The sequence below is a fragment of the Nicotiana tomentosiformis genome, chromosome 4 (assembly GCF_000390325.3).
Source record: "Nicotiana tomentosiformis chromosome 4, ASM39032v3, whole genome shotgun sequence".
Lineage (NCBI taxonomy): Eukaryota > Viridiplantae > Streptophyta > Magnoliopsida > Solanales > Solanaceae > Nicotiana > Nicotiana tomentosiformis.
In genome coordinates, this window is record NC_090815.1 from 126,394,709 (window position 1) to 126,420,045 (window position 25,337).

At 40.9% G+C, this 25,337-nt stretch overlaps 1 long non-coding RNA gene across 1 annotated transcript; it reads right to left on the minus strand.

Moving 5' to 3' along the window:
- Nucleotides 1-586: 586 nt before the first annotated feature.
- Nucleotides 587-23,778, minus strand: LOC138910686 (uncharacterized). The gene is made up of 3 exons (XR_011415838.1): nucleotides 23,690-23,778; nucleotides 22,515-22,579; nucleotides 587-853 (listed from the first exon to the last, which is right to left on the minus strand). It is a non-coding gene; the product is annotated as an uncharacterized lncRNA (long non-coding RNA).
- Nucleotides 23,779-25,337: the final 1,559 nt, after the last annotated feature.

A 25,337-nucleotide genomic window follows, 5' to 3' on the forward strand; every position in this document is an offset into this window, starting at 1 on the left:
TTGAGAATATGAAGACGCTTCTTTTTGTGGTACCGTTTTCGATATTTTTGCCATTTTTGTGTAGGTTTGAAGAAGAGCAAGATAATAGGACTTGACGTTTGAGAAAGGATTAACAGTAAGACCTGAAGATTTATAAAATGGAAGAACTTAAGAGATGTAAAAGCTTTGGAGATTAGAAGGAAGTGAAAGTAAAGTTTGAACCAATGAGGAAGGGGTCTATTTATTGGATTCACGGCGACGGTTCAAAGGCACTAGTGGCCGACCACCAACTGACACTCACTAATGACTTGGGGAACTGTACCGACGGGACGTTTCGGTCAATCCCGTCGCTTACGTCACAAGGATGATGCCATGACATGTCAAGGTAGAAAATCGAAGGCTCAATTCATATCTTGTTATTTCACTCTAAACAATGAGGGGACTATTTGTATACGGTTAAAATCGGGCCCTCCCGATTTTACTATTTGACCGAGGCCGGGAGGTTGCATCGAAGGATGGCCTCGTAATGAAACATACTAAATATCATGACCCAAAATCTCACCTGTCGTGATGGCTCCTATATCAATACTAGGTAAGCCGAAAATCATAATAATCCACCATATCTTTTAAATTTGAACACAAAATAATTAAATTCAGCAGAAGAAATCTCACAATTTTAAATATAACACTCCCAAAACCCGGTGTCACTGAGTACATGAGCATCTAATATAAATATAATGTCTGAAAGTATAGAACAATACAATAACTGAAGGAAAGAGAGACAAGGTTAGTGGACGCCAAGCAACCACCTTGATAGTCTCCAACTGATAGTACTCTGAAATCTAACAGTCGCCATGTCCGAAAGCACATGGATCTGCACATGAGGTGCAGAGTGTAGTATGAATACAACCAACTCAATAAGCAACAAGACTAACCTCTGGGCTAAAAGTAATGACGAGCTCCGCAGGTACAATCCAGTATAAATAATAGTACAAAAATGTAGGCGTGCTTTCAAATTTAAAAGTTAAACTCAGTACAAGTGAAATAGATCAATATTGCATGATATGAAAATTATGACATCTCAGTAAAAAGACCTCATGTAAATACTGGTCACAAATTATCCGATCACTCGGTACTGTTTATGGCCAATCCAGCCCAAGGGTGTTACAACCCGTATATAAATACACATCGACTGATAGCCAGTCACTCAGTACCGTATAAGACCAATCTAGCCCTGGGTAAATTATCCCCATGCTCTGGGAAAATCCATCCCGAATATATATAAAATCATCGTAAGTAAGGCAAGTTCATGCCCTGGGAAGTCCATCTCGAATATGTATAATCATCTACGCTCACTGGGATGTGTGTACAGACTCCGGAGGGGCTCCTTCAGCCCAAGCGTAATATAAAGTTGTGATGACCCAAAATATCATTTTTAAATTTAATAAGTAATTCTGTATTCTAAGATCTCGAAAAGCACCATTTATCATTTCTCGACTTGCGTGCGCAGTCCGTATAATTTTTCGGAAAGTTTTCATGTGAAAAATAGATTAAAATGTGAAATAGAGCCTTAAAACTCAACTGAGTTGACTTTGGTCAACATTTTGAGCAAACAAACCCGAATCAGTGTTTTAACAGTTCTGATAGCTCCGTATCGTGATTTGGGACTTGGGCGTATGCCCGAAATTTAATTTGGAGGTCCCTAGCTCAAGTTATGACCATTTAACAGAAACTAGTAATTTAAAGGCTAAAGATTTCCAAGTTTGACCACGGGGATGACTTTTTGATATCGGAGCCGGAATCCGATTCTGGAAATTTGAACAGCTCCGTTATATCATTTATGACTTGTGTGCCAAATTTGAAGTCATTCCAGATTCATTTAATATGTTCTGGCATGAGATTTGCAATTGAAAAAGTTTAAAACTCAAAGTTCGAATCGAGGTGTGAATTGTAATTTTGATGTTGTTTGACGTGAATTGAAACCCTGAGTAAGCACGTATTTTGTTTCTGGACTTGTTGGAATATTCAGATGAGGTCCCGAGTGGCTCTGATGAGTTTCGGACGAGCCACAGAGGAATTGGATCCTGCTGCCCAGTGCTGGTTCTGGTGTGTCGCACCTGCAATATTGTTTGCGCAGGTGCGTGGCCGCTCCTACGGAATACCAGTCACTTCTGCGACATTGGACAGCCTTGCCGAGCTCCACTTCTATGGAGAAACGAGCGCAGGTGCGAAACCGCATCCACGATGGATAAGCTGCTTCTGCGAGGACGACCGCTTCTGCGGTCACTTGTGCGCTTCTGCGATATCGCATGTGCGACATTTTTGGGCGCAGATGCGGCCACTGGTCAAGCTGCCCTGTTCTGAAAATGCGAGCTTTGTCTCGCAAATGCGAGACTGCAGGTGCAAAAATATAGGCCGCAGATGAGAAAATGCTGGGCAGAATACATAAAATCGGGTCTTAGCCATTTTTGCTTATTTTTGAGTTTTAAGTCTCGGATTTTGGCGATTCCAAAGGCGTTTTTCATGAATTTGAATTGGGTAAGTATTCTATAACCAAAAGTGATTATATTTCACGAATCCATGTCTATATTTATCATTTATTTCGGATTTAGATGGAAGAGATTGGAATTTTTGTAAAACTTTCCAAAAATAAAAAATTAAGATTTGAAGGTCCATTTGATACCGGAATTGGACAATTTTTGAATGGTTGAACTCGTATCGGAACGGGTGTTTAGATTTCACAAGTTTTTCCGAGATTTGAGACGTGAGTCCCACTGTCGAATATTTAAATGAATTTTGAATTTTTATCCGAAAAATTTATAAATTCATATGGAATTAATTCCTATGATTAGTATTGAATATATCGAATTGTTTGTGAATAGATTTGAAGCTTTCGGAGACAAATTTAAAAGGAAAAGTTGTGGTTGAGTAATTTGTTGGAATTTGCAAAGCGAGGTAAGTATCATGGTTAACCTTGACTTGAGAGAATAGAACCCTTAAATTAATTGTTATGTGAATTGCATGTGAACGACATATAGGCGAGGTGACGAGTGCCTATACGCCGTCAAATTAATTGTTTGCATAATTATTTAAAAATCTTAAATTTGTTTTAATACATGAATTAATTGTTATAATAATTGTTTCTCTCCTATTCTTTGCCAAATATTAATTCTTAAATTCCTGTAATAATTGCTACATGCTTATTTGAATTATGTGCACTAATTGCTACTTGACATTTAGCATATTAAATATTAAACTGTCTATTTTCTCTCTGATTTCCATAATAATTTGCTATTTGTCATTGTTTGTTTCATAATTAAATTATAATTATTGTATGCTTGTTGTCTTATAATTTTATATTAATTATTGCATTTATTGGAAAAATTTCTTCTATAAGAATTGGTAAATGGATATATTGGAGGATCGGGTTGCACGACGCAACATAATTGAATGCGAATATTGGAGGATCGGGTTGCACACCGCAACATACTTATTAAAAGTCAATATTGGGGGATCGGATTGCACGCCGCAACAGACTTATTAAAAGTCAATATTGGAGGATCGGATTGCACGCCGTAACAGACTTATTAAAAAGTGAATATATACTTGATTGAAATAAATATACAATAGACTTATTTAAAAGTCAATATTGGGGGATTGGATTGCACGCCGCAATAGACTTATTTAAAAGTCAATAATTGGGAGATCGGATTGCACGCTGCAACAGACTTATTAAAAGTCTATATATATACTTGATTGAAATAAATATATGACAGACTTAATTAAAAGGAATATATTGGGAGATCGGGTTGCACGCTGCAACAGAATTGAATGTGAATATATTGTGAGAGCGAGTTGCACGCTCCAACAGAATTGGGTGAAATAATAATGGATTATGACTGCTGAGTTGGCTTCAATTATTATAAATGAGTTACCTGATTTATTTCTATTATTTGTTGTTATTAATATTCCGTACAGGTTGATGTAAGTGAACCGCCTTAGCCTTGTCACTACTTCGTCGAGGTTAGGCTTAGCACTTACCAGTACATGAGGTCGGTTGTACTGATACTACACTATGCACTTCTTGTGCAGATTTTGGAGTTGATCCCAGCGGCGTACCATAGACTTGCTCGGATTTCAGCTACCAGAGGAGACTTGAGGTATAACTGCATGGCGTCCGCAGTTCTGAAGTCCCCATCTATTTTACTTTAACTGTGTGTTTATTTTCAGACAGCTTTATTTTATTCAGACCTTAATTTATATTATTCTAGAAGCTCGTGCACTTGTGACACCAATTCTGGGATGATATTTAGACACCATTAGTTTTAAGAATTATTTCTCTATATTTCAAACTTTGCTTCCGCTTTTGTTTCCTTGATTATAAAAAATTTAAAAATTGTTAATATTATTCTAACGTTGGCTTACCTAGCAAGTGAAATGTTAGGTGCCATCACGGTCCGAAGGAGGGAATTTCGGGTCGTGACAGTTGGTATTAGAGCACTAGGTTACATAGGTCTCACGAGTCACGAGCAAGCTTAATAGAGTCTGAAGGATCGGTACGGAGACGTCTGTACTTATCTCTCAGAGGCTATGAAATTTAGGAACAATATCGCTTCTTTTTTATTCTGTCGTGCGATTTTATTCTATCATCGATGATTGAACCATTCTACTCTTATTCTCTCGCAGATGGTGAGAACACGTAATACCTCTACCGATGGATAGGGACCAGAACCCCGGTGGCAACTATGGCCAGGGGTAGAGGTCGAGGCCGAGGTCGTGCTAGAGGCCGAGGCCGAGTTAGAGCTCAGTCCAGAGCTTGAGCAACTGCACCTATTGTAGAACCTCAGGTGGACCTTTAGGAGGAGATTCCAGTTCAGAATATACCAGCTGGACCAGTTCAGGTCCCAGAAGGATTCATAGCCACCCCAGTACTTCAGGACGCTATAGTTCGTTTGGTAAGTCTTATGGAGGGCGTGGCCCAGAATGGTATATTTCCAGTGGCACCCGCCATCTCACAGGCTGGGGGAGGAGCACAAACTCCCACTACTCCCGCTCCGGAGTAGATGGCTTCCCAGAATCAGGCTCCAGCAGCTCCGCCAGTTGGGGTAGTTCAGCAAGTTGTTGCGGCACAGACCGGTGATAGGCCCGCCAGACCGGTGTTGTGGCACTGAAGCTCTTTCCAGTTCACTTCAGTGGTACACCTTCTGAGGAACCACAGGATTATCTTGAATGCTGCCATGAGGTGCTGTGGAACATGGGTATAGTTGAGACCAATGGGGTTGATTTTGCGGTATTTCAGATGACGGGTTCCGCCAAGAGATGGTGGAGAGATTATACATTGACCAGACCAGTTAGATCGCCTGCACTTACATGGGAGCAATTCTCTCAGCTATTTCTGGAAAAGTTCCTCCCTATCACACTGAGAGAGAAATTCCACAAGTAATTTGAGCATTTACAATAGGGCAGTATAACAGTTACTCAGTATGAGTCCCGTTTTGTGGATTTGGCCCGTCATGCTCTCCTTTTACTACCTACGTAGGGAGAGAGAGTGAGGAGGTTTATTGAGGGACTCACTTACCCTATCAGACTTCAGATGGCCAAGGAGACCGGAAGTGAGATTTCTTTTCAGGTGGCTGCTAATGTCGCAAGGAGGATCGGGATGGTTCTTACACAGGAGAGAGGGCAGAGGTCCGATAAGAGGCCTCATCAGTTTGGTGGTTTCAGTGGTGCCTCGTCTAGAGGAAGAGGTAATTTTGGTAGGGGTCATCCTCCCAGACAGTTTCATTCAGCACTTCATGTATCTCCCGGTGCTTTTGGGAGTCACGGTCCTATTATGCCTTACTCTGGGATGCCAGCATTAAGTGCACATTCAACTCCGATCAGTGCACCACCACTCCAGAGTTACCACAACGGTTATCCAGCCCATTTGGGTCAGCTCCAGCTTCAGCAGCCATGGCATCATGATGGGTGTTATGAGTGTGGAATGGCGAGTAACATATCGGCAAGATTCTCGTGCCATCATACCGGCACCGGTTGCTTCACCGCCTGCTCAGGCAGCTAGAGGTGGAGGTCAGGCCATTAGAGGTGGAGGTCAGACCATTAGAGGTGGTGGCCAGCCAGTCAGAGGCCGTTCCAGGGACACAGTTTAGAGTGGTGGGGCCCAGCCCTAATTTTATGCTTTTCCAGCTAGGCCTGAGGCCGAGTCATCTGATGCTGTGATCACAGGTATTATTCCAGTTTGCCATAGAGATGCTTCAGTTCTATTTGATCTAGGATCTACTTATTCCTATGTGTCCTCCTATTTTGCTTCATATTTAGTTGTGCCTTGTGATTCTCTGAGTGCTTCTGTGTGTGTATCTACATCGGTGGGAGACTCTGTTATAGTAGATCATGTCTATCGTTCGTGTGTGGTTACTATTGGTAATCTTGAGACTAGTGTGGATCTTCTATTTCTTGATATGGTAGATTTTGATGTCATCTTGGGTATGGGTTGGTTGTCTCCTTATCATGTTATATTGGATTGTCATGCCAAGACAGTGAACCTAGCTATGCCGGGGTTACCTCGGTTAGAGTGGAAAGGAAATCCTGGTCATTCTGCCAGCAGGGTTATTTCTTATATGGTAGAGAAAAGGTGTCTAGCCTATTTGGCTTATATTCACGATCCTAGTGCGGATGCTCCTTCTATGGACTTAGTACCAGTTGTTCGTGAATTTTCAGAAGTATTTCCTGCAGATTTGTCGGGGATGCCACCCGACAGAGATATTGACTTTTGTATTAATTTGGCTCCGGGCGCTCAGCCCATTTCTATTCCACCATACCGTATAGCCCTGCTGGAGTTGAAAGAATTGAAAGAGAAGTTACAAAACTTGCTTGATCAGGGATTCATTAGACCAGTGTTTCGCCCTGGGGGTGCACCAGTATTATTTGTAAAGAAGAAAGATGGCTCTATGAGGATGTGTATATATTATTGACAGTTGAACAAAGCCACTATCAAAAACAAATATCCGCTGCCAAGAATTGATGACTTATTTGATCACCTTCAGGGTGCCAAGGTATTTTCGAAGATCGATTTGAGATCTGGTTACCATCAGTTGAAGATTTGGGCATCTGATGTCCCTAAAATAGCTTTTCGAACTCGGTATGGGTATTACGAATTCCTAGTGATGTCATTTGGGTTGACAAATGTCCAGCAGCATTTATGGATTTGATGAATCGGGTGTTCAAGCCTTATTTGGATTCTTTTGTAGTTGTATTTATTGATGATATCTTGATTTACTCCAGCAGTTGAGAGGAACATGAGCAGCATCTTCGAGGTGTGCTTCACACCTTGAAGAATAATCAATTATATGCCAAGTTTTCAAAATGTGAGTTTTGGTTGGACTCAGTTGCTTTTTTGGGGCATGTTGTATCGACAGAAGGCATAAAGGTGGATCCTAAGAAGATTGAGGCTGTTCAGAATTGGCCTAGACCTACTTCAGTTACAGAGTCTGGAGTTTCCTGGGTTTAGCAGGTTATTATCATCGGTTCGTGGAAGGGTTTTCATCTATAGCAAGCCCATTGACCAGATTGACCCAGAAAGGTGTCGCATTCAGATGGTTAGACGAGTGTGAGTTGAGCTTTCAGAAGCTCAAGACCGCTTTGACTACGATGCCATTATTGGTATTACCCACAGGTTCGGGATCATATACGGTATATTGTGACGCATCTCACATTGGGCTTGGTGCAGTATTAACGCAAGATGGCAAGGTAATTGCATATGCGTCGCGGCAGTTGAAAGTTTACGAGAAGAATTATCCTGTTCATGATTTAGAATTGGCAGCCATTGTTCATGCGCTGAAGATTTGGAGGCATTACCTCTACGGTGTCTCGTGTGAGCTATTTACTGATCATCGTAGCCTTCAGTATTTGTTCAAACAAAAAGATCTTAATTTGAGGCAGAAAAGATGGTTGGAGTTGTTGAAAGACTATGATATCACCATTTTGTATCACCCCGGAAAGGCCAATGTGGTGGCCGATGCTTTGAGTAGAAAGGCTGCGAGTATGGGCAGTCTTGCGTATATTCCGGTTGGTGAGAGGCCATTAGCTGCAGATGTTCAAACTTTGGCTAATCAGTTCATGAGGTTAGATGTTTCAGAACCCAGTCGGGTTCTAGCTTGCACAGTCGCTCGGTCTTCTTTATATGAGCGCATCAAAGAGAGGCAGTATGATGATCCTCATTTACTTGTCCTTAAGGACACAGTGCAGCACGGTGATGCCAAACAAGTTGTTGTGGGAGAAGATGGGGTTCTGCGAATGCAGGGTCATATTTGTGTGCCTAATGTGGATGGGCTTCGTGAGTTAATTCTTGAAGAAACACACAGTTTCAGGTATTCTATTCATCCAGGTACCGCCAAAATATATCAAGATTTGCGGCAACATTATTGGTGGAGGAGAATGAAAAAGGATATAGTTGCATATGTAGCTTGGTGTCTGAATTGTCAGCAAGTTAAGTACGAGCATCAGAGACCTGGTGGTTTGCTTCAGAAGTTAGAAATTCCTGAGTGGAAGTGGGAGCATATCACTATGAATTTTTTTGTTGGGCTCCCACGGACTCAGAAAAAATTTGGCGCAGTTTGGGTCATTGTGGGCTGGTTGACCAAGTTAGCACATTTCATTCCAGTGGCAGTTACCTATTCTTTAGAGAGGTTAGCTAAAATTTATATTCGTGAGATTGTCCGCCTTCACGATGTGCCCGTGTCTATTATTTCAGATCGAGGTATGCAATTTACCTCACATTTCTAGAGGGATGTACAGCGTGAGTTAGGCACACGGGTAGAGTTGAGTACAACATTTCATCCACAGACAGACGGACAATCAGAACGCACTATTCAGATATTGGAAGATATGCTTCGCGCTTGTGTTATAGACTTTAGAGGTTCTTGGGATCATTTCTTGCCACTTGCAGAGTTTGCTTATAATAATAGCTACCAGTCGAGCATTCAGATTGCTCCATATAAGGCATTATACGGAAGGCAATGCCGATCGCTAGTTAGTTGGTTTGAACCGGGAGAGGCTCGGTTGTTGGGTACCGATTTGGTACAGGATACCTTAGACAAGGTCAAAATTATTCAGGATCGACTTCTCACAACTCAGTCTAGGCAAAAGAGTTATGCCAATCGTAAGGTTCGTGATATTGCATTCATGGTTGGAGAAAGAATATTGCTCCGGGTTTCACCTATGAAAGGTGTAATGAGGTTTGGTAAGAAGGGCAAGTTGAGCCCTAGGTATATCGGACCCTTTGAAATTCTTGAAAGGGTGGGTGGAGTAGCCTATAGGCTTACATTACTACCTAGTTTATCAGTGGTTCATCCGATGTTCCATGTGTCTATGCTCCGAAAATATTATGGTGATTCGTCCCATGTGTTAGATTTCAGCTCACTCCAATTGGACAAAGATTTGACTTACGAGGAGGAGCCGATGGCTATTCTAGCCCGGCAGATCCGACAATTGAGGTCTAAGAGTTATCCTCCAGTTCGGGTGCAATGGAGAGATCAGCCAGTAGAGGAATCTACCTGGGAGTCCGAGTCGGAAATGCGGAGTAAATATCCACACCTTTTCTCAAGCTTAGGTACTTTTTTTTCTAACTCCGTTCGAGGACGAACGTTTGTTTTTGAGGTGGAGAATATGGTGACCCAAAATGTCATCTTTAAATTTAATAAGTAATTTTGTGTTCTAAGAACTCGAAAAGCACCATTTATCATTCCTCGACTTGCATGCGCAGTCCGTACAATTTTCCGGAAAGTTTTCATGTGAAAAATGGATTAAAATGTGAAATAGAGCCTTAAAACTCAACTGAGATGACTTTGGTCAACATTTTGAGCAAAAGGACACGGATCAATGTTTTGTCAGTTTCGGTAGCTCCGTATCGTGATTTAGGACTTGGGCGTATGCTCAGAATTTAATTTGGATGTCCCTAGCTCAAGTTATGACCAGTTAATGGAAACTAGTAATTTAACGGCTAAAGATTTTCAAGTTTAACCACGGGGTTGACTTTTTGATATCGAAGCCGGAATCTGATTTTGGAAATTTGAAGAGCTCCGTTATGTCATTTATGACTTGTGTGCCAAATTTGAATTCATTCCGGATGCATTTAATATGTTCTGGCACGAGATATGCAAATGGAAAAGTTTAAAACTCAAAGTTGGAATCGAGGTGTGAATTGTAATTTTGATGTTGTTTGACGTGAATTGAAACCCCGAGTAAGTCCGTATTATATTTCTGGACTTTTTGGAATATTCGGACGAGGTCCCGAGTGGCTCGGATGAGTTTCGAACGAGCCACAGAGCAATTGGAACATGCTGCCCAATGTTGGTTCTGGTGTGTCGTACCTTCGACATTTTTTGCGCAGGTGCGTGGCCGCTCCTGCGGAATAGCAGTCGCTCCTGTGACATTGGACAGCCTTGCCGAGCTCCGCTTCTGCGGAGAAACGAGCGCAGGTGCGAAACCGCATCTGCGATGGACAAGCCGCTTCTGCGAGGACGACCGCTTTTGCAGTCACTTGTGCGCTTCTGCGATGTCGCAGGTGCGACATTTTTTGGCGCAGATGCGGCCACTGGTCATGCTGCCCTGTTCCATAAATGCTAGGCCGCAGGTGAGAAAATATATGTCGCAGATGCGAAAATGCTGGGCAGAATACATAAAATCGGGTCTTAGCCATTTTTGCTCATTTTTGAGTTTTAAGTCTCGGATTTTGGCGATTCCAAAGGGTTTTCTCACGACTTTGAATTGGGTAAGTATTCTATAACCAAAAGTGATTATATTTCATGAATCTATGTCTATATTCATCATTTATTTCAGATTTAGATGGAAGTAATTGGAATTTTTGTAAAACTTTTCAAAAATAAAATATTAAGATTTGAAGGTCCATTTGATATCAAAATTGGACAATTTTTGTATGGTTGAACTCGTATCGGAACGGGTGTTCGGATTTCGCAAGTTTTTTCGGGATTTGAGACGTGGGTCCCACTGTCGAATATTTAAATAAATTTCAGATTTTTATCCGAAAAATTTGTAAATTCATATGGAATTAATTCCTATGATTTGTATTGAATATATCAAATTGTTTGTGAATAGACAAATTTAAAAGGAAAAATTATGGTTGAGTAATTGGTTAGAATTTGCAAAGTGAGGTAAGTGTTGTGGTTAACTTTGATTTGAGCGAATAGAACCCTAAAATTAATCGTTATGTGAATTGCATGTGAACGATGTATAGGCGAGGTGATGAGTGCCTATACGTCGTCAAATTAATTGTTTGCATAATTATTTGAAAATCTTAAATTTGTTTGAATACACGAATTAATTGTTATAATAATTGTTTCTCTCATATTCTTTGCAAAATATTAATGTGATAACCCAAAAGGTCATCTTATGTTTTAGAACTCTAATCTGCGCTCTTAAGCCTTAAAAATTTCATTTTTTTACCCTCTTCGATTTGCGTGCACAATCTGGGCAGATTTTCGGAGAGCTTTTATGTTGAAAACTAATGAAAATAAGAATTTTGGCCTTAAAAGTTGATTTTAGTTTACTTTGGTCAACATTTTTGGTAAACGGGTCTGGATCTGTGCTTTGATGGTCCCGGTAGTTCCGTATCGAATTATGGGACCTGGGCGTATGCCCGGAATCGAATTCGGAGGTCCCAAGCTTGAGTTATGAATTTTTGATGAAAATTAAAAGTTTGGAAATTATATGTTTTTAAGAATTGACTGATATTTGGCATTGTTAGTATCGAGTGTGAAATTTGGTGAGAAACAGAGTTGATTTGACGTGATTCGGACGTCCAGTTGAGAAAATAGAAATTTTAAAGTGTTCTTGAGAATTTTATTTGATTTGGTACTAAATTCGTAGTTTTAGGTGTTGTTTTGGCGATTTGATTGCGCGAGCAAGTCCGTATGATGTTTTTAGACTTGCGTGCATGCTTGGTTTGGAGCCCCGAGAGCTCGGGTGCCATTCGGGCGATGCGCGAGTTGAGTTCAAACCTCAACAAGGCTGCTAGTGCACCAAATCTGGTGTGCCCGCACCTGCGAGCCTTTGGTCGCAGGTGCGAGTGATAACCCTGCAGGTGCAACCTAGGCCTGGACTTCATCTTTCCGCAGATGCGGACTTCTCTCCGCAGGAGCGGGACCGCAGAAGCGGAACCATTGTATTAATTACATCTCAAAACTAATAATATGAGCAGATAAAGGAACAACAACTGAATGTAAATTATATATTCGTTGATCTAAACCAACATCACTTTTAAGTGCAATGCAAAAATCAGATAATTGTGAAATATTTATTAAGGATTTCAAAAACATTGAGTATGGATTAATTTTTAATATATCCATCAAACTTTTTACATTATCTTCATTCAATTTGTTTGAACATGCCATTCGATTTCTTACTTCATTTTCACTATCAAAGAAGTATAACTGAAGGATTTTTCCTTTTTGATTAGTTGGTATCAAGTCATTTATAAAGTGATACATCTGCCCTTGAACACGAAATGTATAAATACCATTATTTCTCTTTGCTAGCTCTTTGTCATATGTTACTCCAAGAGATGTGAACGCAAATATGTTATTGTATGTTCTAATTGTAAGTTCGAAAATGTTTTGATTCCTCAATATTTCCCAGATAAAGTTTTCTTAACTTTGTTGGCATTTCATGGGATATTAATTGAATAGAACCGTTGCCACAACAAAATGCAGGCGGTTCATATTCAAACTTTTTTGCTATACAAAATTGGCATTTCGATGAATCTTTTAATTTGACATACGTATTTTCTGCTTGCATACTACTCGAACAACCAGGTTCTGTGAAAACATACCCTGTATATGAGAACTCTAGTTATGAGAAAATTTCAACCTATAAAAGTGGTAATTACTATTGTTTTTTATAAATGCAGTTTAAACAAATTTTGAATTTTAATCTAACCTGTTCTTCTTCTTGAAAAAGTCAATGAGTCTCTTATATTAAGAGAGCCCTGATTGGTAGAAACATTGGTAGCATTAGAGGATGATGCGTTAGCAGCATCAACACTAATTGAACTTTCCGTAAGCCGTCGTCTTTTCAATTCAGCTATGTTTGTATGTCGTCGAGCCAAAAGGGCCTCTTTTTTATTAGGTGGCATAACTCTATATAATTTGCGTCTCCTAGCCCTTTTGTCATCACGTGTTTTTCCAAAGGTCTGGTCATTTTCATGATTTCTATCCGCCATTAAGGTGACTTTTCTATTGCCTGAATATTTTTCTATTGACCAAGGTTTAAAAAATGAAAAAACTATAATTTTAGCTATATGTCTATCATCGATGAATGATATGCATAATTACATAACTAATTTTACATAGAATATATTACCTTGTAATCGAAAAGAGTTAAAGTATATATTTTAGAACCCGAATCGGTGCTCTTAAGCCTTAAAAATCTCATTTTTATCCTTCTCGATTTGAGTGCGCAAAGGTTTCCGAAAAGCTTTTATGTTGAAAACTAATGAAAATAAGAATGTTTACCTTAAAAATTAATTTTAGTTGACTTCAGTCAATATTTTTGGTAAACGGCTCGTATCCATGCTTTGACTGTCTCGGTGGGTCCGTATCAAATTATGGGACCTGGACGTATGCCCAGAATCGAATTTGGAGGTCCCTAGCTTGAGTTATGAATTTTTGATGAAAATTAAAAGTTTGAAAATTATTTGTTTTTAAGAATTGATTGATATTTGGCATTGTTAGTATCGGGTCCGTATTTTGGTCCCGGAGCCCGGTACAAGTTCATTACGATATTTAAGACATGTCTGTGAAATTTGGTGAGAAACGGAGTTGATTTGACATGATTCGGACGTCCAGTTGAGAAGTTATGGATTTTAAAGTGTTCTTGAGAATTTCATTTGAATTGGTTTAATGATTCTCTAACGTTGGCTTGCCTGGCAAGTGAAATGTTAGGCGCCATCACGGTCCCGTCGGTGGAAAATTTTGTGTCGTGACAGTTGGTATCAGAGCACTAGGTTGCCTAGGTCTCACGATTCACGAGCAAGCTTAGTAGAGTCTGGAGGATCGGTTCGGAGACGTCTATGCTTATCTTCTAGAGTCTATGAAGTTTAGGAACAAGTTTCACTTCTATTCTTCCTTGTCGTTTGATTTTTGCTTTCGCAATACTGATTGAACTCTTCTACTCTTATTCTTTCGCAGATGGCGAGAACGCATACCGCTTCCTCAGCTGAGCAGCAACCAGAGCCTCCAGTGATAGCTCCTACGCAGGGCAGAGGTCGAGGCCGAGGTCGTGCCAGAGGCCGAGGCAGGAGCAGGGCTCAGCCTAGGGCTCGAGCAGCAGCCCCAGCAGTGGAGCCTCAGATAGATATTGGCGAGGAGGTTCTAGCCCAGACTGTTCCTGTCGGACCAGCTCAGGTTCCGGAGGGGTTCATTGCTACCCTAGTACTTCAGGACACTTTTGGTCCGTTTGGTAGGCCTTATGGAGAGTGTGGCCCAGACTAGCGCATTTCCCATGGCACCAACAGTCTCTCAGGCTGGAGGAGGAGCCTAGACTCCTACCACTCCCGCTCCGGAGCAGATGGCTCCCCAGTATCAGGCTCCAGCAGCTCAGCCAGTCGGATTAGTTCAGCCGGTTATTGCGGCACAGGTCGGAGATGGGCCAACTATGTCTTCTGAGGCTTGATGGAGATTGGAAAGGTTTACCAGGCTCTTTCCTGTTCACTTCAGTGGTGCCCCTTCAGAGGACCCCCAGAAGTATCTTGATAGTTGTCACGAGGTTCTACGGAACATGGGTATAGTGGAGACCAATGGGGTCGATTTTGCTGCATTTCAAATGACTGGTTCCGCCAAGAAATGGTGGAGAGATTACTTATTGACCAGACCAGCTGGGTCGCCTGCTCTTACTTGGGACCAGTTCTCTCAGCTCTTCATAGAGAAGTTTCTGCCTATCATATTGAGGGAGGAGCGTCGCCGTCATTTTGAGCGTCTCTAGCAGGGCGGTATGATGGTTACTTAGTATGAGACCCATTTTGTGGATTTGGCCCGTCATGCCATTTTTCTACTTCCCACCAAGAGAGAGGGTGAGGAGGTTTATTGATGGACTTGCTCAGCCTGTCAGATTGCAGATGGCTAAGGAGACTGGGAGTGAGATTTCTTTTCAGGCGGTTGCCAATGTCGCCAGACGAGTCGGGAGTGTTCAAGGGCAGATGTATCACTTTATAAATGACTTGATACCAATTAATCAAAAAGGAAAAATCCTTCAGTTATACTTCTTTGATAGTGAAAATGAAGTAAGAAATCGAATGGCATGTTCAAACAAATTGAATGAAGATATTGTAAAAAGTTTGATGGATATATTAAAAATTAATCCATACTCGATGTTTTTGAAATCCTTAATAAATATTTCACAATTATCTGATTTTTACATTGCGCTTAAAAGTGATGTTGGTTTAGATCAACGAATATATAATTTACATTCAGTTGTTGTTCCTTTATCTGCTCATATTATTAGTTTTGAGATGTAATTAATACAAGGGTTCCGCTTCTGCGGTCCCGCTCCTGCGGAGAGAAGTCTGCATCTGCGGAAAGATGAAGTTCAGGCCTAGGTCGCACCTGCAGGGCTATCGCTCGCACCTGCGACCAAAGGCTCGCAGGTGCGGGCACACCAGATTTGGTGCACCAGTAGCCTTGTTGAGGTTTGAACTCAACTCGCGCATCGCCCGAATGGCACCCGATCCCTCGGGGCTCCAAACCAAGCATGCACGTAAGTCTAAAAATATCATACGGACTTGCTCGCACGATCAAATCGCCAAAACAACATCTAGAAATATGAATTTAGCACCAAATCAAATGAAATTCTCAAGAACACTTTAAAATTTCTATTTTCTCAACTGGACGTCCGAATCACGTCAAATCAACTCTGTTTCTCATCAAATTTCACAGATAAGACATAAATATCATAATGAACCTGTACTAGGCTCCGGATCCAAAATACGGACCCGATACTAACAATGCCAAATATCAGTCATTTCTTTAAAATAAATAATTTTCAAACTTTTAATTTTCATCAAAAATTTATAACTCAAGATAGGGACCTCCGAATTCGATTTCGGGCATACGTCCAGGTCCCATAATTCGATACGGACCTACCGGGACCGTCAAAGCACGGATCCGGTCCCGTTTACCAAAAATGTTGATCGAAGTCATCTAAAATTAACTTTTAAGGCAAAAATTCTTATTTTTATTATTTTTTAACATAAAAGCTTTTCGAAAACCTGCCTGGACTATGCACGCAAATCGAGGAGGGTAAAAATGAGATTTTAAAGGCTTAAGAGCATAGATTCGAGAGACTTTTGGGTCATTACATTCTTCACCTCTAAAACAACCGTTCGTCCTCGAACGGACAGAGAAAAGTACCTGGGCTGGTGAAAAGGTGGGGGATATCTACTCCGCATATCGGACTCAGACTCCCAAGTAGCTGCCTCAATAAGCTGACCTCTCCATTGCAATCGAACTGAAGGGTAATTCTTTGATTTCAACTGGCGAACTTGCCGGGCTAGAATTGCCACCGGCTCCTCCTCGTAAGTCAAATACTTGTCCAACTGGACAGAGCTGAAATCTAACACATAGGATGAATCGCCGTGATACTTTCGAAGCATGGACACATGGAATACCGGATGAACAGTTGCTAAACTAGGTGGCAACGCAAGGCTGTAAGCCACTTCTCCCACTCTCTCCAGAATCTGAAAAGGTCCAATATACCTAGGGCTCAACTTGCCCTTCTTTCCGAACCTCATTACACCCTTCATGGGTGATACCCAAAGTAACACTCTCTCTCCGACCATGAACGCAACATCACGAACTCTACGGCCGGCATAACTCTTCTGTCTGGACTGAGTTGTGCAAAGTATATCCTAAATAATCTTGACCTTATCCAAGGCATCCTGTACTAAGTCTGTGCCTAATAACCGAGCCTCTCCGGGCTCGAACCAGCCAACTGGCGACCGACACCGCCTACCATATAATGCCTCATAGGAAGCCATCTGAATGCTCGACTGGTAGCTGTTGTTGTAGGCGAACTCTATAAGGGGCAAGAACTAATCCCATGATCCTCCAAAGTCTATAACATAAGCGCGAAGCATATCCTTCAAGATCTGAATAGTACGCTCGGACTGCCCGTCCATCTGAGGATGAAACACTATGCTCAACTCAACCCGCGTACCCAACTTACGCTGAACTGCCCTCCAAAAGTGTGAGGTAAACTGCGTACCTCGATCACAAATGATAGACACGGGCACACCGTGAAGACGGAAGATCTCACGAATGTAAATCTCTGCCAACCGCTCTGAGGAATAGGTAACTGCCACAGGAATGAAATACGCTAACTTAGTCAGCCTGTCCACGATGACCCAAACTGCATCGAACTTCCTCTGAGTCCGTGGGAGTCTAACAACAAAATCCATAGTGATACGCTCCCACTTCCACTCAGAAATTTCTAACCTCTGAAGTAAACCACCAGGTCTCTGATGCTCACACTTTACCTGCTAGCAATTTAGGCACCGAGCTACATATGCAACTATGTCCTTCTTCATTCGCCTCCACCAATAATGCTGACTCAAGTCCTGATACATCTTGGCGGTGCCCGGATGAATAGAATACCGAGAACTGTGGGACTCTTCAAGAATCAACTCACAAAGTCCATCCACATTAGGAACACAAATACGAACCTTCATCCTCAAAACTCCGTCATCTCCAACAGTAACCTGCTTGGTACCACCGTGCCACACTATGTCTCTAAGGACAAGTAAATGAGGATTATCATCATGTCGATCTTTGATGTGTTCAAACAAAGAAGACTGAGCAACTGTACAAGCTAGAACATGGCTGGGCTCAGAAACATCTAACCTCACGAACTGTTTGGCCAAGGCCTGAACATCCAATGCAAGAGGTCTCTCACCAACAAGAATATATGTAAGGCTACCCATACTGACTGACTTTCTACTCAAAGTGTCGGCCACCACATTGGCCTTTCCGGGATGATACAATATGGTGATATCATAGTCTTTCAATGGCTCCAAGCACCTCATCTGCCTCAAATTGAGTTCCTTCTGCTTGAATAAATACTGCAAGCTCCGATGATCAATGAATACCTCACATGGCACACCGTAAAGATAGAGGTAGAGGCCAGGCAGTTAGAGGTAGAGGTTAGGCCGTTAGAGGTAAAGACCAGCCAGCTAGAGGCCGTCCCAAAGACGTAGTTCAGGGTGGTGGGGCCCAGCCCCGGTGTTATGCTTTCCCAGCCAGGCCTGAGGCTGAGTCATCTAACGCTGTTATCACAGGTACTGTTTCAGTTTGCAGTAGAGATGTTTCAGTTCTATTTGATCCGGGATCTACTTACTCCTATATGTCATCCTATTTTGCTTCCTATTTGGTTGTGCCCCGTGATTCCTTGAGTGCTCCTGTATATGTGTCCACGCCAGTGGGAGATGATATTGTTGTAGATCGTGTTTATCGTTCGTGTGTGGTTACCATTGGGAGTCTTGAGACTCGTATAGATCTTCTACTTCTCGACATGGTTGATTTTGATATCATACTGGGTATGGATTGGCTGTCACCTTATCATGCTATATTAGATTGTCACGCCAAGACGGTGATCTTAGCCTTGCAGGGGTTGCCTCGATTAGAGTGGAGAGGGAATCTCGGCCATTCTACCAGCAGGGATATCTCTTACGTAAAGGCTCGGTATATGGTCGAGAAGGGGTGTCTAGCTTATTTGGCTTATGTCCGCGATTCTAGTGGGGAGGTGCCTTCCATAGATTCAGTTCTGGTTGTTCGTGAGTTTCCAGAGTTATTTCCTGCAGACCTGCCGGGGATGCCACCCGACAGGGATATTGATTTCTGTATTGATTTGGCTCCGGGCACTCAGCCTATTTCCATTTTGCCATATCACATGGCCCCGCCAGAGTTGAAAAAATTGAAGGAGCAGTTGCAAGATTTGCTTGATAAGGGCTTCATTAGACCTAGTGTCTCGCCTTGGGGTGCACCTGTGTTGTTTGTGAAGAAGAAAGATGGATCGATGAGGATGTGTATAGATTATCGGCAGTTGAACAAAGTCACCATCAAGAATAAATATCCATTGCTGAGGATTAATGATTTATTTGATCAGCTTCAGGGTGCCAAGGTGTTTTCAAAGATTTATTTGAGATCTGGCTACCATTAGTTGAGGATTAGGGCATCCGATGTTCCTAAGATAGCTTTTCAAACTCGGTATGGGCATTATAAGTTTTTAGTGATGTCATTTGGGCTGACAAATGCCCCAGCAACCTTTATGGATTTGATGAACCGGGTGTTCAAACCCTACTTGGATTCCTTTGTGGTTATGTTTATTGATAATATCTTGATCTACTCCCACAATCGAGAGGAGCATGAGTAGCATCTTCGGATCGTTCTTCAGACTCTGAAAGACAGCCAGTTATATGCTAAGTTCTCAAAATGCGAGTTTTGGTTGAGATCAGTTGCTTTCTTAGGTCATGTTGTGTCAGCAGAGTGTATTCGGTGGATCTTAAGAAGACTGAGGCAGTCCGGAACTGGCCTAGACCCACATCAGCTACAGAGATCTGTAGTTTCCTGGGTTTGGCAGGCTATTACCGTCGATTTTTGGAGGGGTTTTCATCTATAGCTGCCCCATTGACTAGATTGACCCAGAACGGTTCCCCGTTCAGGTGGTCAGACGAGTGTGAAGCAAGCTTTCAGAAGCTAAATACAACTTTAACTACGGCACTGGTATTGGTGTTACCCACAAGTTCAGGATCTTATACAGTATATTGTGATGCATCTCGTATTGGTCTGGGTGCGTTATTGATGCAGGGTGGCAAGGTTATTGCATATGCGTCATGGCAGCTGAAGGTTCACGAGAAGAATTACCCTGTTCATGATCTAGAGCTGGCAGCCATTGTTCACGCACTGAAGATTTGGAGGCACTATCTTTACGGTGTGCCATGTGAGGTATTCACTGATCATCGGAGCTTGCAGTATTTGTTCAAGCAGAAGGAACTCAATTTGAGGCAGAGGAGGTGGCTGGAGCTATTGAAAGACTATGATATCACTATATTGTATCATCCCGGGAAGGCCAATGTGGTGGCCGATGCTTTAAGTAGAAAGTTAGTCAGTATGGGTAGCCTTGCATATATTCCAGTTGGTGAGAGACCGCTTGCATTGGATGTTCAGGCCTTGGCCAACCAGTTCGTGGGGTTAGATGTTTCTAAGCCCAACTGTGTTTTAGCTTGTACAGTTGCTCGGTCTTCTTTATTTGAGCGCATTAGAGATCGGCAAGATGACGATCCTCATTTACTTGTCCTTAGAGACAAGTGCGGCACGGTAAAGCCAAGCAGGTTACTATTGGAGATGACAGAGTTTTGAAGATGCAGGGTCGTATTTGTGTGCCTAATGTGGATGTACTTCGTGAGTTAATCCTTGAGAAGTCCCACAGTTCCTAGTATTCTATTCATCTGGGCGCCGCCAAGATGTATCAAGACTTAAGGCAGCATTATTGGTGGAGGCGAATGAAGAAGGACATAGTTGCCTATGTAGCTCGGTGCCTAAATTGCCAGCAGATAAAGTGTGAGCATCAAAGACCTGGTGGTTTACTTTAGAGGTTAGATATTCCCGAGTGGAAGTGGGAGCGTATCACTATGGACTTTGTTGTTGGACTCCCACGGACTCAGAGAAGGTTTGATGCAGTTTGGGTCATTGTGGACAGGCTGACTAAGTTAACTCATTTCATTCCTGTGGCAGTTACCTATTCCTCGGAGCGGTTAGCAGAGATTTATATTCGTGAGATCGCCCGTCTTCACGGTGTGCCCGTGTCTATCATTTTTGATCGAGGTACGCAGTTTACCTCGCACTTTTGAAGGGCAGTTTAGCATATTTTGGGTATGCGGGTTGAGTTGAGCACAACATTTCATCCTCAGACAAATGAGCAGTCCGAGCGTACTATTCAGATCTTGGAGGATATGCTCCGCGCCTGTGTTATTGATTTTGGAGGTTCTTGGGATCAGTTTTTGCCGTTAGCGGAGTTTGCCTACAATAACAGCTACCTGTCGAGCATTCAGATAGCTCCCTGTGAGGCATTATATGGTAGATGGTGTAGGTCGCCAGTTGGGTAATTCGAGCCGGGGGAAGCTCGGTTATTGGGTACAGATTTAGTTCAGGAGGCCTTGGACAAGGTCAAGATTATGCAGGATCGACTTCGTACAGCTCAGTCCAGGAAAAAGAGTTATGCTGACTGTAAAGTTCGTGATATTGCATTCATGGTTGGAGAAAGAATATTGCTTTGGGTATCCCCATGAAGGGTGTTATGAGATTTGGGAAGAAGGGCAAGTTGAGCCCTAGGTATATCGGGCCATTTGAGATCCTCGAGAGAGTGGGGGAGGTAGCTTATTGACTTGCGTTGCCTCCAGGGTTATCCTCAGTTCATCCGGTATTCCATGTGTCTATGCTCCGAAAATATCATGGTGACCCGTCTCACGTGTTAGATTTCAGCTCTGTCCAGTTGGACAGGTATTTGACTTACGAGGAGGAACCGGTGGCTATTCTAGACCGGCAGGTTCGTCAGTTGAGGTTAAAGAGTTACCCTTCAGTTCGAGTCAGTGGAGAGGTCAGCCTATTGAGGCAGCTACTTGGGAGTCCGAGTCCGATATGCGGAGTAGATATCTCCACTTTTTCACCAGCCCAGGTATTTTTCTATGTCCGTTCAAGGACGAACGGTTGTTTTAGAGGTGGAGAATGTGATAACCCAAAAGGTCATCTTATGTTTTAAAACCCGAATCAGCACTCTTAAGCCTTAAAAATCTCATTTTTATCCTCTTCGATTTGCGTGCACAGTCCGGGCAGGTTTCCGAAAAGCTTTTATGTTAAAAACTAATGAAAATAAGAATGTTTGCCTTAAAAGTTAATTTTAGTTGACTTCGGTCAATATTTTTGGTAAACGGGCCCGGATCTGTGCTTTGACGGTCCCGGTAGGTCCGTATCGAATTATGGGACCTGGGCGTATGCTCAGAATCGAATTTGGAGGTCCCTAACTTGAGTTATGAATTTTAGATGAAAATTAAAAGTTTAGAAATTATTTATTTTTAAGAATTGATTGATATTTGGCATTATTAGTGTCGGGTCCGTATTTTAGTCCCAGAGCCCGTACAAGTTCATTACGATATTTAAGACATGTCTGTAAAATTTGGTGAGAAACGGAGTTGATTTGACGTGATTCGGACGTCCAGTTGAGAAGTTATGGATTTTAAAGTGTTCTTGAGAATTTCATTTGAATTGGTTTAATGATTTTCTAACGTTGGCTTGCCTGGCAAGTGAAATGTTAGGCGCCATCACGGCCCTGTCGGTGAAAAATTTTGGGTCGTGACATTTGATAACCAGAGCAAATGGTATTTAAAAAATGAATAACTATTGATGCTTTGGCCAACACCTCCTTAATATGAAGAAGCTACATGGAAAATATTAAATCCAACAAAGAGCAGTACTTACCACACAGTAATTTGCTACTAAAACGCACGAACAGACAGCTATTACAACACAACAGAGAGTGAAACCTGTAATTAAAAAAACCCAAAATAGGAAAGTGTCAATAATGATCTTGAATAAGTGGTTTCTATATGGTGAGTGCCAAAAGAAAAAAAAATTATTTACGGGCTAATAAGAAAATAAATTAGTGTATAGGTATGGACTCATCTGATGTAGCCAACAGATTTTGTCCAAAGAAGTCAAAGTAACAATTAGCCAATGAATAAGTTAAAGAATTACCAACAACTAACCAAAAATAACTTTCTTAAGCCCGCCATTTCCCTTATACCTTTGTTTTTCTTGTGAGAACTAACTTAATTTTTTAGACGTTTACCAGTCTTCATGTTTTTTAGAAATCACTAATATTAAAAGGGAAAACCACAACATATGAATCTCCTCCATTAATAAACATATGGCTCCTAAGTAAAACAATGACCATACAAAGCACTCAATGTCGACATTACCAATTTTACTACATCAAAAGAGTAAAAAAAAAATTAATTAAAAATACTTAGAATCTTGGTCATGGACAATTAGGATTTCTACAAGGTCCACCATAGTAAGTAATTCCCCCAGTCATTACTCAAATTCAAAACATAAATAAAGATCATACAAAAATAACAGAAGAAAGAGGGTTAAGCCAAAGAACATTGGGAAGATAGTTTGACATAAATAATCTCTTTCAAATACAATCACCCATATATTTCAGGGGAAAAAAAGTGAAAAAATCAGATCTGGAATTAAAACACTCATAGTTGATGGAAAGAATTGATAAAGTAGAAGAATTATAACCGAAAAAATTAAATGAACAAAGAGGAAAAAATAATGGCAAACTACAAGGGTGAAGCTAACCGAGGGAAGGCACATAATCTGTATTATTTTTGAAGGACAAATATGCAGCTATTAAAAACCTTTAATAGCTGAAAAACCTTTACATCATCTATGAAATTGGGGACAGAATAATGGGGACAGAATAATAAGGACATCAAGCCATGAATTTCAGATGTGAAATTCAGAGATCTGAAGAGAACCGGAAGAAATTTGGGCAAAATTGAAATAAAACTCAAAAAGCTGTTCTTGAAAATGCCATGTTGAAAATGCCATGCAGAAGTTGAAGAAGATTAGAGAAAGTTACTGACCTAATAGAAGATGAATCAAACTCACAAGTGCTTCAAAACATACTGTTAACTGGGAGTAAACAAATATATAAAAGGAACTAACGGAGAATTGTAGGATGTTGGGTTTGGTTGGATAAAAAAGTAAATAGAAAGTGGCATACACTTCTAGAATATTGCAGGGTTGTGGAATTTATAGAAAAGATACCTATTTATTATTATTATTATTATAATTATTATTATTTTTACCATATAAAAAAGACAAAGATGGTGACAGGTATAATAACAAGTCTACCCTTAGTCGATCATATTTGCCTTTTCTATATAATAGAAATATATACTTCAATTAGTGAATAGAGTAGATGAAGAGTTCCATTCCGGAAACATTATAACAAGGTAACTGTAAAGCCAAAAGGTTTACATTAAAAGCAGAGCCCGGGAGATGAAAAGTTGATGCAAATAAATTCAGCCTTGGAAGCTTCAGTTGGTTAATCTTATTAGAATTAACATCTAAGGAAGTAGGGATTACAAAGTTTTACTTTAAGTGATAGGATATAAATGTTATGATTGCATACTTGAATGATTTCACTAATTATTTTGAATGTATAACTGCTCTTTATTAAAAAAAACTACGGGCATGCTGATGATAAAGGTGATCAACTCTATTATTTGAACCATATTTCCTTTCCCTACCCTATATGTATAACCCACCTTATCATTTCCTTTCCCATTTTTTTTTCTCTACCCTACATAAAGGGCAATGGCAGGCCGGTGTACTAAGCTCCCATTATGCATTGGTTCAGGGAAGGACCGGATCACTAGGGTCTATTGTACGCAACCTTACCCTGTATTTCTGCATGAGGTTGTTTCCAAGGCTCGAGCCTGTGACCCCCTGATCACATGACAACAACTTTACCAGTTATGCCAAAGTTTCCTTCCCAACTTTAGCAACAACTTTCCCTACCCTATATGTATAACAAAAGTTTGAAAAATAAATAAATTATAGAATAAGAGAGTCCATAATGACCCTAGCCACTGAACTAATTGACTTAACTTAAAGTTTAGTTGAGTAATTAGATTCTTTAATCAAATAAGGTCAATATTTTTGGACGTGGCGCAATAAAAAGAGTATACAATGGGACTGACGGAATAAGACTCAAAGTTAAGGCATTCCTCTGAAAATAACAATATAGTAAATATATCGCATTAAACCTATTATTAGCCTCTTAATCGCAGTTGAATTCTTCTATTCCAGTTTTAACTATGTCAAAAAGAAGAGAAAAAAAGGGACAGAGGACATACATATTTGGTTGGTGTGGAAACTGAGCATAATCAAGTGAAGAGAAGGTCATGCAGTCAAAGGAGAACACAACCCAAAATTTGAACGCAAAACTGATTACTCCTAAGTTTATTATTATGAAATAAATCTATCCTTTTCACGAGCTATCATTTAAATTAATTACATTAATCGAGGACGCTATCATTTAAATTAATTACATTAATCGAGGACGCATGCTTACCCTGGCTTCAGAATTCAGATCCGTTACCTTTGAGTTAAAACGCGAAGGCTTACACCTTTTCAAATAAATTTGATGCCTTATCTTGCTAAGTTTTTAAGATTGGAATTTATGTAATTTATCATTTCAATTTAGGGGTTCCTGCAACTATATAT